General features: G+C 44.6%; 1 pseudogene; it reads left to right on the top strand.

Moving 5' to 3' along the window:
• Window positions 1-1,808: 1,808 nt before the first annotated feature.
• On the top strand, window positions 1,809-14,228 carry LOC139180765 (pregnancy-associated glycoprotein 1-like; annotated as a pseudogene).
• The last annotated feature ends 599 nt before the right edge of the window (window positions 14,229-14,827 follow it).

Raw genomic sequence — 14,827 nt, 5'->3', positions numbered from 1 at the left:
GTGAGCAAATAATTGGACCTTCAGCTTCAGCATCAGTCCTCACAGTGAATATTCAGAACTGATTTTTTTTAGGATGGATGAGTTTGATCTCCTTGCAGTCCAAGGGACTCTCAAGCGTCTTCTCCAACACCATAGTTCAAAAGGCATATAGGTGTGTCCTTTGTCAGTGATGTCATATTCCCCCTGTTGGGATTTAACCAGGAGAACTGAATTTAAACAACATGCAAAAATTAGGATTAAGTGACAGTGCCCCATGTAAACACACCTGGCAACAGGAGAGGCCCCTGTTGTATTCAAGAGGCAGGCATGGATAGATCTCAAGCAGGAATAGGCCCTGGGAGTCTTGGATGAATCATTAAACACGATTGTCTTTACTATGGCTGCCACAGTAGTTTTGTCTTCTTTGATTGGGAAGACTTTTCAAAATTATTTTCTTCTAAGTTTGGTTTGGCAGAGAAAATTTTTCATGACATAGACCCTAAGGGAAATTATATAAGAAATATATCCATTTATCTTCAGCAGTTAAATTTTGTTGGGTTGTATGTCGCTGATGATCTTTCTTTATAAATATAAAGGAAACACACATTTTCAGTATGCATTCAGTCTCTTTTTAAATCAACCCACATGAATTAAATTCCTCTCTGTCCCCATTGCACTCCCAACTGTAGGCAAGAAATAAAAACCTGCAGAAACTGAAGGCTGATTCCAGCACATCACTGTGAAGGTTCCATTACCACTGTTTTTTTGGAAAAAAATTAGTTGCTAACATTAAAATCAGTAGATTGTACATAAATACCCTAAGTTCCGATTCTCTTGAAAACATGGCCAACTGCCTTCCTTTCCCGCATGGGTGAAGTGGATGAAAGGTTGATCCCAGTGGTAAGGCCTCTGTGGCCTAGGGTTAAACACGGCCACCTAGTCCTGGTATCATATCTCCTGCCTCCTGGGGCCATGAATTTGTGAGAACTAGACTGCTAGCACTCTTAGGATAAAGACTACTTTTGTCTTCATCAACTTTGACTTTGAAGCCTTTAACCCAGAACCTAGCACACAATTCTTCCTTGTACGTTTGTTGGATGATATAAAATATCTTGTGGATGCATATGACATTTCTTCCAATACTGATACCATGCAATTGAAGTACTACTGCTAAGTCACCTCAGTCGTGTCCGACTCTGTGCAACCCCATAGATGGCAGCCCACCAGGCTTCCCCATCCCTGGGATTCTCCAGGCACTGCTCTGCCCTAAATATTTAATGCAGCCTGGCATCATAAGTGCCCCTGATGTATGCCATTAGACCCCCTACCTAAAGCCAGTTGTATGTCCCTGGGCTGTCCCTGAGGTCTTCACTTTGTCATTTGACAACTTATCCTCCTAGCAATCTCCTCTCCAATGAAGATAGCAATGCATATCTCATGAAGTATCTAGGAAGAAGACATGAAACCACGAATGTCGAGCATGGCCCTTAGTATCCATTTTTATGATGTTTTATAGCAGTTTTTTTCTCCAAGTAGGCAAGGTTCTCCATCTTCTTAGATGTCCGTGCAGATCAGTTTGATTTTCCAACCAAGCTTCAGGAAAGACATTACAGTTCACTTCTCTGTATTCTGTGAAGCTTCAAAGTCCACTCGCCAAGGACACTGATGAAGGTAAAGATTTTATCGAGACCTTTGTGTTTTTTTCAGGCCTATTATTGGCCTAAATGGCTAAACTAGGGCATGTCAGAGCATATATAACTAGGGGCTCCCGGTCACCACTACATGCTAAGAACCTGAAATTCCCTGAGTACTCGGAGCCAGGAAAGAGCATGAAGTGGCTTGTGCTCCTCGGGCTGGTGGCCTTCTCAGATTGCAGAGTCATGTAAGTATGGAAACTGTAAGCCACATCATCTTCCTTTCTGTGATTTTTCTTTTCACCTGATTATTCTTCTACTCATCACGTTTAGAATGGAATGGAATATTTCCCTGACAATCTTAAAGTTTAACCCTTAGTTATTGATAAGTACCCTGCTATAGGAACTGTGAGATCCAAGGTTCTTGGTGTAGATTTGCATAGTTGCACAACTCTGGGGTCTAGTCATGTCATGACCTATTGAAATTGGAACTCCTTGCAATTGTTCAGTGCACCATCAATGCAGATGTAGGTGTGGTCCTGTGGAATAGCACTTTTCTACCTTTTATTTAGCATGTCCTCTTTGTTCCCTCTCTACTTCAGTGTGTATATGTCTATGTCTGCACCTCTGTATCACTATCATTTATCTCTCCATCCCTTTGGAAGTCTCTGTGAGTGTATTTTTCTCTGTGGTGTTTTCTTTTAACTTTTCTTTTAATTTTCTACATTTCCTGAACTTGTTCCTTATCTCCTGGATTCTTCTTTCAACTCTCTCTTGTCTTTCAACGTGAAGATAGATTGGGAGAGCTGCTTATACACTGCTTTATATCTGACAAGCAGTGTGACCATATCCAATTCACAAGCCTCTTGCATTTTAAACTCCTCCCCTGTAAAAGAGGATAAGAATCTGTGGGAGAGGGAGAGGGTGGGATAATTTGGGAGAATGGCATTGAAATATGTATAATATCATATATGAAACGAGTTGCCAGTCCAGGTTCAATGCATGATACTGGATGCTTGGGCCTGGTGCACTGGGACGACCCAGAGGGATGGTATGGGGAGGGAGGAGGGAGGAGGGTTCAGGATAGGAAACACATGTATACCTGTGGCAGATTCATTTTGATATATGGCAAAACCAATACAATATTGTAAAGTTGAATAAAATAAAATAAAATAAAAAAGAATCCCCCTTCTACCTCCTTCCCTGAGCTTCTTTGAGAAGGATACAGTGGGATGGCAACAGCAATGCTAATGGCTGTCGTTGTTGAGACTTCCTATTTATCTGGTGCCTTACATCCATCACTTCACTTTTCCCCAAGATATTCTATTTGCAAGGTTTGAATTGTTACATTCCACCATTTTACCAAAGGGGAGACTGAGACCCCACGTGGTCACCCAACATTATAGAATAGAATCTTTATTCAAACCTATGTCTTTGCCATGGAATATGAATAAAATTCTTATAATAAGGTTACTCATAAAAATGATGAGAAAATACACAGTGCCATTACAATGACAGTTATAGCTTAACACTGACAGCTAATTGTAGCATCTTCTTTGTTTTCTTTGTCAAATGTTTGGTGAAAGAATACCCCTAAGGAAAGTGAAAACCATGAGAAATACCTTCAGTGAAAAAAAATGCTGAACAATTTCCTCAAGGAACATGCTTACAGACTGTCTCAGATTTCTTCTCGTGGCTCAAATATAACTATTCACCCCCTGAGGAACATCATGGATGTGAGTGTTTTGGGAGGATGGTGCTCCACAGCGCCCCCTGGTGCTCCATCTTAGCATGGGGGCTCATCTGGATATGCCCCTTGGGATGTTGGGGCTGCGGCTCCTGCAGGAGGCAGAAACAGTGGGCAAAAGGGGCCCCACGCAGAGGAGAAGGCACTATCATCCTCAACTCTTGTCTTAGTGATTGGGCCCAGAAATTACCACGTGGCAGGTAAACATCCATTTCTGTGTCAAAGATGTGTCATTTATTTGAGGGAGATTGTTCCTTCTAAGCAGAAGGCAATGCAACCCACTACAGTACTCTTGCCTGGAAAAACCCAAGGACGGAGAGGCCTAGTAGGCTGCAGTCCATGGGGTCACTAAGAGTCGGATACGACTGAGCGACTTCACTTTCACTTTTCACTTTCCTGAATTGGAGAAGGAAATTGCATCCCAATCCAGTGTTCTTGCCTGGAGAATCCCATGGACGGTGGAGCCTGGTGGGCTGCTGTCTATGGGGTTGCACAGAATCAGTCACAACTGAAGTGACTTAGCAGCAGCAGCAGCAGTTCTTCCTGAACTAAGGGAGTGAACTAGTTACAGATGAAGAATGAACCATCTCAGATCAGAAGGTAGAAGCAACTGCAAAGCAATTGTGAATGACCAGGCAGAGGAATTCAGTTTGCACAGATGCAAGAACCAGAGCAGTAAAAAGTTACTGAACCCATATTCTGTGTAAGGCCATCAGAATCTAACACAGTGGTTACTGTTTTTAGATTAGAAAAAGGGCTTATTTTGTCTTCAAGAATGCCCATGCCAGCCTGAGAGGCACAGAGTAAATACATGTCAAATGAAAGGGTCACTTCTGTGGTGTTGATTGGATGTGGTCTGAGTTTAGAGGGAGTAGGTGGGGAAATGGCAACCCACTCCAGTGTTCTTGCCTGGAGAATCCCAGAGACGGGACAGCCTGCTGGGCTGCCATCTATGGGGTCACACAGAGTCAGACATGACTGAAGTGACTCAGCAGCAGGTGGGGTTGATCCAGAAGGACCTCGTGGAGAAGAGGGTGCTAAGGCTGGGTTTGAGGAGACTACAGAGTTTCTCAAATGAAGGCACCCGTACTTCCCTGGGTGTCCAACGGTCCTGGAGGTCCAGTGGTTATGCCTCTGCACTTCCAATGCAGAAGGTACCACTTCAACGCCTGGTCATAGAGTCAACATCCTGCATACAATGTAGCATAGGAAAAAAAAATCAAATGCAAGCACCTCTGTGATCAAAGGCTGTGAGCTTCACAGTGGTTGGAAAATGATCTAAAGAGACATGTGACACCCAGAGGGAGGCAGCAGTGTGGGAATAGAGGGTAGCCAGTTCTGCATTAATCCACTCCTTTCTTCTCCCTGCAGATGCTCTATGTGGGTAACATCACCATTGGAACACTCCCTCAGGAATTCCAGGTTGTCTTTGACACAGGCTCATCTGACTTGTGGGTGCCCGCCCTCTTTTGCCCAAGTCCAGCTTGTTGTGAGTAGACACCCTGTACCTGGACCATCCTTCTTGCCCTGCCGATCTGTTTCCAACCTTGGCACCTGATGACACTCATCTGTCTGTCGTGTCTGCAGCTACACAAGTTAGGTTCAGACGTTACAAGTCTTCCACCTTCCGGCCTACACCGAAACCTTCAGGATTGCCTGTGGATCTGGGAGCATGAAGGAATTTCTTGCTTATGACACCATTTGGGTAACATGTAAAGAGAAGCTGAGTCAGGACTGGCTGTGGAGTGACCTCTGCTTGAAAAACAGATGCAGGACCATCAGGTAGGACCCTTCCTAGCCTAACTCCCATAGATATTGGCCATCTTACCCAAAGGATCCTGTCCCTGGGGAGGCAGTGCCAGTGGTGACACACAAGAAAATGGATTAGCTAACCCAGAGAGTGGCTGGAGGTGTGGACTTGCAGCTCCTCTGCCCATGAGCAGTTCAAGGTTCATTTTGTTGGGAGCGAGAAGAGGGGAAAAGAACATCCACTTTTATATTCACAGACTGTTCCAGGCACTTTCAGGTAATAATTGGTTTAATCCTGCAACAACCCCACGCAGCAGGTGGTCTGATTAGCTCATGAGACATATGAGGAAACTGAGGTGCAGACAGCAAGGGCCTTGCTGAGGGCACACATGTGGTAATGGTGGAGTGGGGTTGGCTTTTCAGAACTGCAGTTGTTATAGGTTTTAGTGACAGGATAAAACTGATCTGGGTACCGTGAGGGCATCAAGGGCTTCAGGTATCCATAGTGGCAAACTGGAGGCTAGAGATGTAAAGGGGCCTGATAAATGATTTCTTACTCTAGGGTGCCTTTGAGAGTCTAATAAAATGTATGGCCTGCCTCCCCAGAGTACTTGAGAGTTCCCCTCTCTCTCTTTATCTATCATACACAGTCACACAAATACACACTTATCCCCAAAAGTGAACTTCCCAGGCAGTAGTTTCATAGATCCCTGCAAGCAAGAGTGTGTTTTCAGTTTCTGTCTTCCTGGACAGATGCAGAATCCACAGTACCTTACAGAGAATTCAGTCCATTCCTGTCATTATGTCATAGTGATGCCCGGGAATCATACCATCTTGATTATCTTGGTCGCAAAGATCTTTTTTGTACAGTTCTTCTGTGTATTCTTGCCACCTCTTCTTAATATGTTCTGCTTCTGTTAAGTCCATACCATTTCTGTCCTTTATCAAGCCCATCTTTGCATGAAATGTTCCCTTGGTATCTCTAATTTACTGAAGAGATATCTAGTCTTTCCCATTCTGTTGTTTTCCTCTATTTCTTTGCATTGATTGCTGAAGAAGGCTTTCTCATCTCTTCTTGCTATTCTTTGGAACTCTGTATTCAGATGCTTATATCTTTCCTTTTCCCCTTTGCTTTTCACTTCTCTTCTCTTCACAGTTATTTGTAAGGCCTCCCAAGATAGCCATTTTGCTTTTTTGCATTTCTTTTCCATGGGGATGGTCTTGATCCCTGTCTCCTGTACAGTGTCACGAACCTCAGTCCATAGTTCATCTGGCACTCTATCAGATCTAGTCCCTTAAATCTATTTCTCACTTCCACTGTATAATCACAAGGGATTTGATTTAGGTCATACCTGAATGGTCTAGTGGTTTTCCTTACTTTCTTCAATTTAAGTCTGAATTTGGCAATATGGAGCTCATGATCTGAGCCACAGTCAGATCCCGCTCTTGTTTTTGCTGACTGTATAGAGCTTCTCCATCTTTGGCTGCAAACAATATAATCAATCTGATTTCAGTGTTGACCATCTGGTAATGTCCATGTATAGAGTCTTCTCTTTTGTTGTTGGAGGAGGGTGTTTTCTATGACCAGTGTGTTCTCTTGGTAAAATTCTATTAGCCTTTGCCCTGCTTCATTCTGTATTCCAAGGCCAAATTTGCCTGTTACTCCAGGTGTATCTTGACTTCCTACTTTTGCATTCCAATCCCCTATAATGAAAAGGACATCTTTTTTGGGTGTTAGTTCTAAAAGGTCTTATAGGTCTTCATAGAGCCGTTGAACTTCAGCTTCTTCAGCATTACTGGTTGGGGCATAGACTTGGATTACTGTGATATTGAATGGTTTGCCTTGGAAATGAACAGAGATCATTCTGTCGTTTTTTAGATTGCATCCAAGTACTGAATTTTGGACTCTTTTGTTGACCATGATGGCTAGTCCATTGACTCCAAGGAATTCCTGACAGCAGTAGTAGATATATGATCACTCACCTAGAGCCAGACATCCTGGAGTATGAAGTTAAGTGGGCCTTAGACAGCATCATTTCAAACAAAGCTAGTGGAGGTAATGGAATTCCAGTTGACCTATTTCAAATCCTGAAACATGATGCTGTGAAAGTGTACACTCAATATGCCAGCAATTTGGAAAACTCAGAAGTGGCCACAGGATGGGAAAAAGTGAGTTTTCATTCAAAACCCAAAGAAAGCCAATGCCAAAGAATGCTCAAACTATGGCACAATTGCACTCATCTCACACGCTAGTAAAGTAATGCTCAAAATTCTCCAAGCCAGGCTTCAGCAATATGTGAACCATGAACTTCCAGATGTTCAAGCTGATTTTAGAAAAGGCAGAGGAACCAGAGATCAAATTGGCAACATCTGCTGGATCATGGAAAAAGCAAGAGAGTTCCAGAAAAACATCTATTTCTGCTTTATTGACTATCCCAAAGCCTTTGACTGTGTGGATCACAATAAACTGTGGAAACTTCTGAAAGAGATGGGAATATTAGACCACCTAACCTGCCTCTTGAAAAACCTATATGCAGGTCAGGAAGCAAGAGTTAGAACTGGACATGGAACAACAGACTGGGTCCAAATAGGAAAGGAGCACATCAAGGCTGTATATTGTCACCCTGTTTATTTAACTTATATGCAGAGTACATCATGAGAAACAATGGGCTGGAAGAAGCACAAGCTGGAATCAAGATTGCCGGGAGAAGTATCAATAACCTCAGATATGTAGATGACACCAGAAAGTGAAGAGGAACTAAAGAGCCTCTTGATGAAAGTGAAAGAAGAGTGAAAAACTTGGCTTTTTCACTAAAGAGCCTCTTGATGAAAGTGAAAGAAGAGTGAAAAAGTTGGCTTAAAGCTCAACATTCAGAAAATGAAGACCATGGCATCTGGTCCCATCACTTCATGGGAAATAGATGGGGGAACAGTGAAAGCAGTGTCAGACTTCATTTTTTTGAGCTCCAAAATCACTGCAGATGGTGTTGCAGCCATGAAATTAAAAGATGCTTACTCCTTGGAATAAAAGTTATGACCAACCTAGATAGCATATTGAAAAGCAGAGACATTACTTTGCCAACAAAGGTCTGTCTAGTCAAGGCTTTGATTTTTGCAGTGGTCATGTATGGATGCAAGAGTTGGACTGTGAAGAAAGCTCAGCACTGAAGAATTGACGCTTTTGAACTGTGGTGTTGGAGAATACTCTTTAGAGTCCCTTGGACTGCAAGGAGATCCAACCAGTCCATTCTAAAGGAGATCAGTCCTGGGTGTTCTTTGGAAGGAATGATGCTATAGCTGAAAACTCAGTACTTTGGCCACCTCATGCGAAGATTTGACTCATTGGAAAAGACTCTGATGCTGGGAGGCATTGGGGGCAGTAGGAAAAAGGGATGACAGAGAATGAGATGGCTGAATGGCATCACCAACTCTATGGATGTGAATTTGGGTGAACTTCAGGAGATGGTGATGGACACAGAAGCCTGGCGTACTGCGAAACATGGGGTTGCCACAAGTCGGACACAATTGAGCGACTGAACTGAACTGAACTGATGCCAGAGAAGGCTACCTTACTCTTGACTCATTTTGTCCACAAGTTGGCACCAATGGGTCCTGGCCTGACTCGGTTGCACCACCTGGACAGAAGCCACAAGGCCAATTTTACTGACTCTGGTAGTGTTTTTCAGAGGGGCAGAGGTTTTAAAATTCACAGCCTCTCACAAATGGAACCCAAATTCCCCTCCCAGCTTGGTCTAACCATCTGATGTCCACCAAAGACACAGCCCAGCCTCAATTCTTCTCTGAGCATTTAATGGCAATGCACCCCAGCCCAGTCTTAGCCCCACTTCACATATCTGTAAGTGGGAACACTCTTTTCTCCCACAAATTGTGGACCTTGTAAGTACTGACCAGCTGTTTGGTCTAAGCATTATGGAATACGGGTGTGAGTGTGCACTTTTTGATGGCATCTTGGACTTGAACTACACCAACATATCCATCTTTGGAGCTATCCCCATCTTTGACAACCTGAAGAATCAAGGTGCCATTTATGAGCCTGTTTTTGCCTTCTACTTGAGCAATAAGTCTGATATGGACAATCCCTTTCAACAAATTAGCTGTAAGATACTTTCAGTTGAATGAAAATTATAGAACACTTGATAAAGAAGAATCCTGAGAGATAATCTAACCCAGGATAAATATAGCCCCAGGGCTGTACCTGGCTTCACCACTGGCCTTTATAAATAATGTTTTATTGTAACACAACCCTGTTCCTGGGCTTAAAACCAGTAACTTGGTCTAGGGGGTTGAGTGAGGAGGAAGACTAATGGAAGGCAATGGGAAACAAGTTGGAGGAAAAGGCAATACAATTTGCTTATGAATTTGATAAGGAAGGAAGGAGAAGGATGATGGACATCTTTCCTTCTTCATTAGCATTCCACTGGGAGCCCAGGACCAGCTACCCATTTGTGGGTGCCAGTGAAAATGAAAGTGTGGGACACAAAACAAACATGTGGGACCCCTTGTTCAAGAAATATTAGGCATTTCAAGACAAGCAGAGCAGAGGTGGGGTCCCTTCTGAGTGCGGGGCCCTTTGAATCGTAGAGGTCACAGGCCAGCGAATCCAACTCTGGGTGACCTGAACCCACACATTTAGAACTCCCAGGCTTTGATTTTCCTGAAAAGTGAGAAGCTGGACAAGGAGAAAGCCATTATGCTTCAGCATGGTGTCCTCTGAGTGTGTCTGAGCACTTAGGTAGCCGGAGGTAGGGCATCTTCAGAAGATAGAGTAGGTGGAGCCCAGCCAGGTGACTCAGCTTCTAACCTCCTCTCTGCCACTCTTTAGCCAGTAATCGAACTCAATCTGGATCTCAATCGCTCCTAGCCTTGATTTCTGCATCTGTACATGGGCACCTTATTAGGGCCTTGATGGGTGGACCAGCACAGCTCTCAGACAACGCTGTGGTTACTATCCTCCAAGGATCCCCCCCCTCTCTTCTCTCAACATATGCAGGGAAAAAGGCAGTGTGGTGATGTTTGGTGGGGTGGATAAATCCTACTACCAGGGAGTGCTCAACTGGGTACCATTGATCCATGTGGGCTACTGGAGTGTACACATGGACCGGTAACCTCTCCCTCTGAGGATCAGCCCAAGTGATGCTCCTGCTACTGTACATGGACACAGGCTGCTGTTGCTGCTGCTGCTGCTGCTGCTGCTGCTAAGTCACTTCAGTCGTGTCTGACTCTGTGTGACCCCATAGACGGTAGCCCACCAGGCTTCCCCGTCCCTGGGATTATCCAGGCAAGAACACTGGAGTGGGTTGCCATTTCCTTCTCCAATGCATGAAAATGAAAAGTGAAAGTGAAGTTGCTCAGTCGTGTCCGACTCTAGTGACCCCATGGACTGCAGCCCACCAGGCTTCTCCACCATACATGGACACAGGCAGACACACACAAATACATTCTCACACACATAGTCACACAGACGTATGCACCACCCACAATGACACAGACAGACACACAGACACATGGAAACACGTAAGCAGACACATATAAATGTACACAGAGACACATATAAACATGCATAGCTAGTCAGAGACATACAAGCACTCACAGAGACACATAGAAACACACATACAGACACATATACAAACTAACACACAAGCAGATAGATATGCAAACAACCCATGGGTTCATAATCCCCAAGACCTTCTGAAACCAGTGCTCTGACCAGGGTCCTAAAAGGGTCCAGAGAGGTATGGGCAGCTGGGAGAAGATTGCACCCACTGCCCTATGAGGCATGGAGTATGGTTAAAGGACTCTACAGTGTAGTGAACAGAGGACCAGGGAGAATTTCTCCAGCCTGAACAGAGGTATAAGATGACCAACTGTCTGGGGCTACCTGGGACCAAGGAAGTTCTCAGTACAGATAAATGTCAGTTTAAAAACAGGGGAAGTCCTGAGCAAATGGGGAGACTGGTCTCCTAAGGGAGCAACTACTGAGCAGTGTAGAGAGATTTTCTGAAGTCTTAAGACGTGAAAGCAACTAATAAAAAAGACACCCCACATTCATGGGCACATAGTGGGGCAGGGGCTATAACAGAGAATCAGGACAGTGGGATCCAGAAGTGACCTGAGGACAAGAGGCATAATTGATAGGATTCTGTGTGATACCCGAGACAAAAGCTGACCTGTCCTTTGGAGTTTCTGTGGGCTAGTCATGTATTTCCTGGCTAGTGTCTCAGGGTCTGAGCTGGTTGTGGGAGCAGTGCTGGCAGACTCCCTCTCCCAGAGGAGCCCTTCTTCCACCACTATGAGAATCTGCTGCTGTCGTGAATCTGCATCATCACTCTGCGATTGACCCATTACTTGTTCCCCAACAGATATAGCTCTCTGGATGTTCCTCATTCATTATTTTCACAGTCTTCATTCACTCACTAAACAGACAAGCCTTGGGCATCCACTGTGCACCAGGCACTTTAGGGAGGCAATGAGAATAAAACTCGCCCTCACATCTAAGAAGGCAGATGCACAGGAAATGAGACACACACATAGCGAATTGTGACTTTGGCACATGCTAGACATGAGGAAGTGTCTACAGAGACTGTCAAAAAAGGAGACTGATAAACAACGGGGGAAAGACTTCCCTGAAACCATGACAATTAAGCTGGAATCTGGAAGATGAGAAGAAATTTGCTAGTCAAAGGGAAGGGGGCTCCTCTAGGAAGGAAGACCAGCTTGTGTCAAGGAGCAAAAGAGCCTGGTGTATTCAAGTACTGCATTCAAGAATGTCAAGGAAGGTGCCGTGTCAGGAGCAAAGGAAAAGAGTCAGCACAAAAGATGAAGGGCTGTTTAGGAGATGGTCGGGAAGGGGGCAGCTCTGGGGAGACTCAGAGTGACCTTGATGCCTGCTTTGTCACACTGTCTCTCAGCATCTCCATGAAAAATGTTATTGCTTGTTCTGGCGGCTGCGAGGCCCTTGTGGATACTGGGACATCATTGATCCTTGGCCCAAGAAGACTGGTCAGTAACATCCAGAAGCTCATCAGTGCCATGCCACGGGGTTCCGAGGTGAAGGGTCATGCCCCAGGGTCACTCCCAATCTCCACACACAAGAAGGTTCTCCAGGGTCAACCTCTCTCCCTCTCTGTCTAACAACACTACAGTTCATGTTTTGTGGTCAATACCCTGTCCTCTATTATCTGCACCATCAATGGTTTCAACTACCCAGTCCCAGCTCAAGCCTACATCCTCAAGGTGAGGGCAGAACCCTAAGGGGTGGTTCTCAAATAGGAACTTGCAGGAACCCTTGGGCTGCTGCTGGGAAGAGGATGCCCTCTTCAGGCCATCTCACACTATTGCAGATGCTGCTGAGCCCTGGGGCTGTCCAGAGCCTCCAACAACATGAATCCCTTGAGAGTAAAGGGCCATCTGGGACACTGCACATCCTGAAATAAATGTGGAGACACCACGCCATGCTGGCATGGTGGGAGTCACAAGGAGAGGGGAAAACTCAGGTCCTCAGTCCTCAAAGAGCTTCAGTTCAATCTGAACCCTCATACGGAAGAACACAGAAAGTCAGCTCTAGCAGTCCCTGAAATAGGCCATGTTACAAGGAGAATGGCTGGGGACAGTCCCAGTGTGCTGTCCCACTATAGGGATTAACAGTCTCCCTTCCCTTCTCACAGTTTTCCTGGTTTGGATGATAAATTACATGGTCACCCAAATTATTGGATGCATCTTCCCCTAGGTCTGGCCTGGTGCCCCCTTTGTGAGTCAGGCTACCTGACCCCTCTGTGGGGAGGCTGGGTGCTAATGTGAATAAAGGGTTCACAGTGATTGCTCAGCCCCAGCACAGGGTGGAGGCTTCATTTCAGCTCCCTAGGGCAGTTCAGAGCTGGCTGATGGGCTCAAAGAAGACTTTGAGGAAGGGAGCGAATTTCAAGAATTCTAAAACTATAAACTCATGGAGCCATATGGAGGGTTTCTTGGTTCTAGGCAAAACTGCACTGGATTCCATGCAAATGGCATCCCAAGGTGCTCTGCACTGGGGCACTGGGGACTTACTCAGGGTGATGAGGGCTATGGACTGACCAGTGGAGATGGGGAACCAGAGTACGTTACCCACCCAAGCCTGGAGTGGCCAAAGAGGATGAGTGCGGGCCGAAGGAGGCTTCCCAGAGTTCCTAAGTTAAGTCTTCAAGAACGTGTTGTGGGCACTGCTCTATTTAAGATGGATAACCAACAATGAGTTACTGTGTAGCATGGGGAATTCTACTCAGTTATATGACAACCTGGATGGGAGGGGTATTTTGGGGACTAGGATACATGGATACATATGGTTGAGTCAGTTTACTGTCCACCTGAAACTCAGAATATTGTTAATCAGCTATACTCCAATACAAAATAAAGTGGTTTTTTTGTTTGTTTTTTAATAAAGTATGGGTTGTGGGGACGCAGGAGGAGAACCAGCATTCTCTGCAGAGGAAACAAGGAGCAGGAGTCAGAATGAAATAAACAGGGAGAGAGGAGAACTATGGACACTCTTTTTCTTTTCTAAAAATTTTATTGAAATGTGGCTAATCTTCAGTGTTGTGTTAAGTTTTGCTGCACAGCAATGTGACTCAGTTATACACATACAGAAATACATTTTCTTTTTCTTATTATTTCTCATGTGGTTTATGACTGGATAGTTAATATCTTTCCTTATGCTCTTCAGTAGGACTTTGTTGTTTATCATTCCTCTGTATCCCCAACTCCGAGTCTTCCACCCCCCCACACCCTTTCTCATGGCAACCTCATGTCTTGGCCCTTTTTCGTTGTGGATGAACTCTCATATCCCCTGCTAATGGGAAAATCCCATGATACTTACCAAAAGAGGGAAATAAAACCAAGAATTGTGCTGGATCTAGATATTTGTGGGAGTTGCAAGTAAGGGCTTAGTCTGACTGGTGTGTGTCTGACTGCCCCAGGATCCTAGAAGTCACTGCTATACCACCTTTAAAGAGAACACAGTGAGGATATCTAGAGAGACCTGGATCCTGGGTGACGTCTTCCTGAGGCTGTATATTTCAGTCTTTGATTGAGGAAATTACAGGCTTGGCCTGGCAGAGACAGTATAAATGCTTGGAGTGGTTCAGGAATCAGTAAGGCCCTCTGAGCAAACACTAAATCACACTTGGGGTACTCCTGCCCAAGATGCTGGTGAACTGTATTTGGTGGTCTACATACCCTATTTTCAATAAAGAATAAAAGGTTTCACACGTGTACACCTGTAGCAGATTCATGTTGATGTATGGCAAAACCAATACAATACTGTAATTAACCCCCAATTAAAATAAATAAATATATATATTGGAAAAAAAAAAAGGTTTCATTCGTAATGGTGCTGAAACAAATGGATGCCTCTGTTTGTGTCTGGGAGATGTACAATGATCGAGAAGAATCTAGAACAAAGTCTGAATCACAGTTGAGAGGAGCCCACCTACAACTAGCTTCAAGGAAAGGGGAGACTCACTGAAATGATTCTGGGAATCCAGGACTCAAGAATCAGAGCAAATACAAAGATCTCTGTGACTCGACCCAAGAAATCAGAAGTCATCAGTTCTCTCTTTCACACCCTCACTCTTTTATTCCCTCTTCTCTGATGGTCTTGGCTTGACAACTTTCTTCATTAAGGCATCTACACCGAGTGACAGAGTCCAAGCTACCTGCCCTAGGG

The sequence above is a fragment of the Bos indicus genome, chromosome 29 (genome assembly GCF_029378745.1).
Source record: "Bos indicus isolate NIAB-ARS_2022 breed Sahiwal x Tharparkar chromosome 29, NIAB-ARS_B.indTharparkar_mat_pri_1.0, whole genome shotgun sequence".
Classification (NCBI taxonomy): domain Eukaryota; kingdom Metazoa; phylum Chordata; class Mammalia; order Artiodactyla; family Bovidae; genus Bos; species Bos indicus.
Note: the sequence above shows the minus strand (reverse complement) of the source record. Positions and strands in the feature narration are given on the sequence as shown.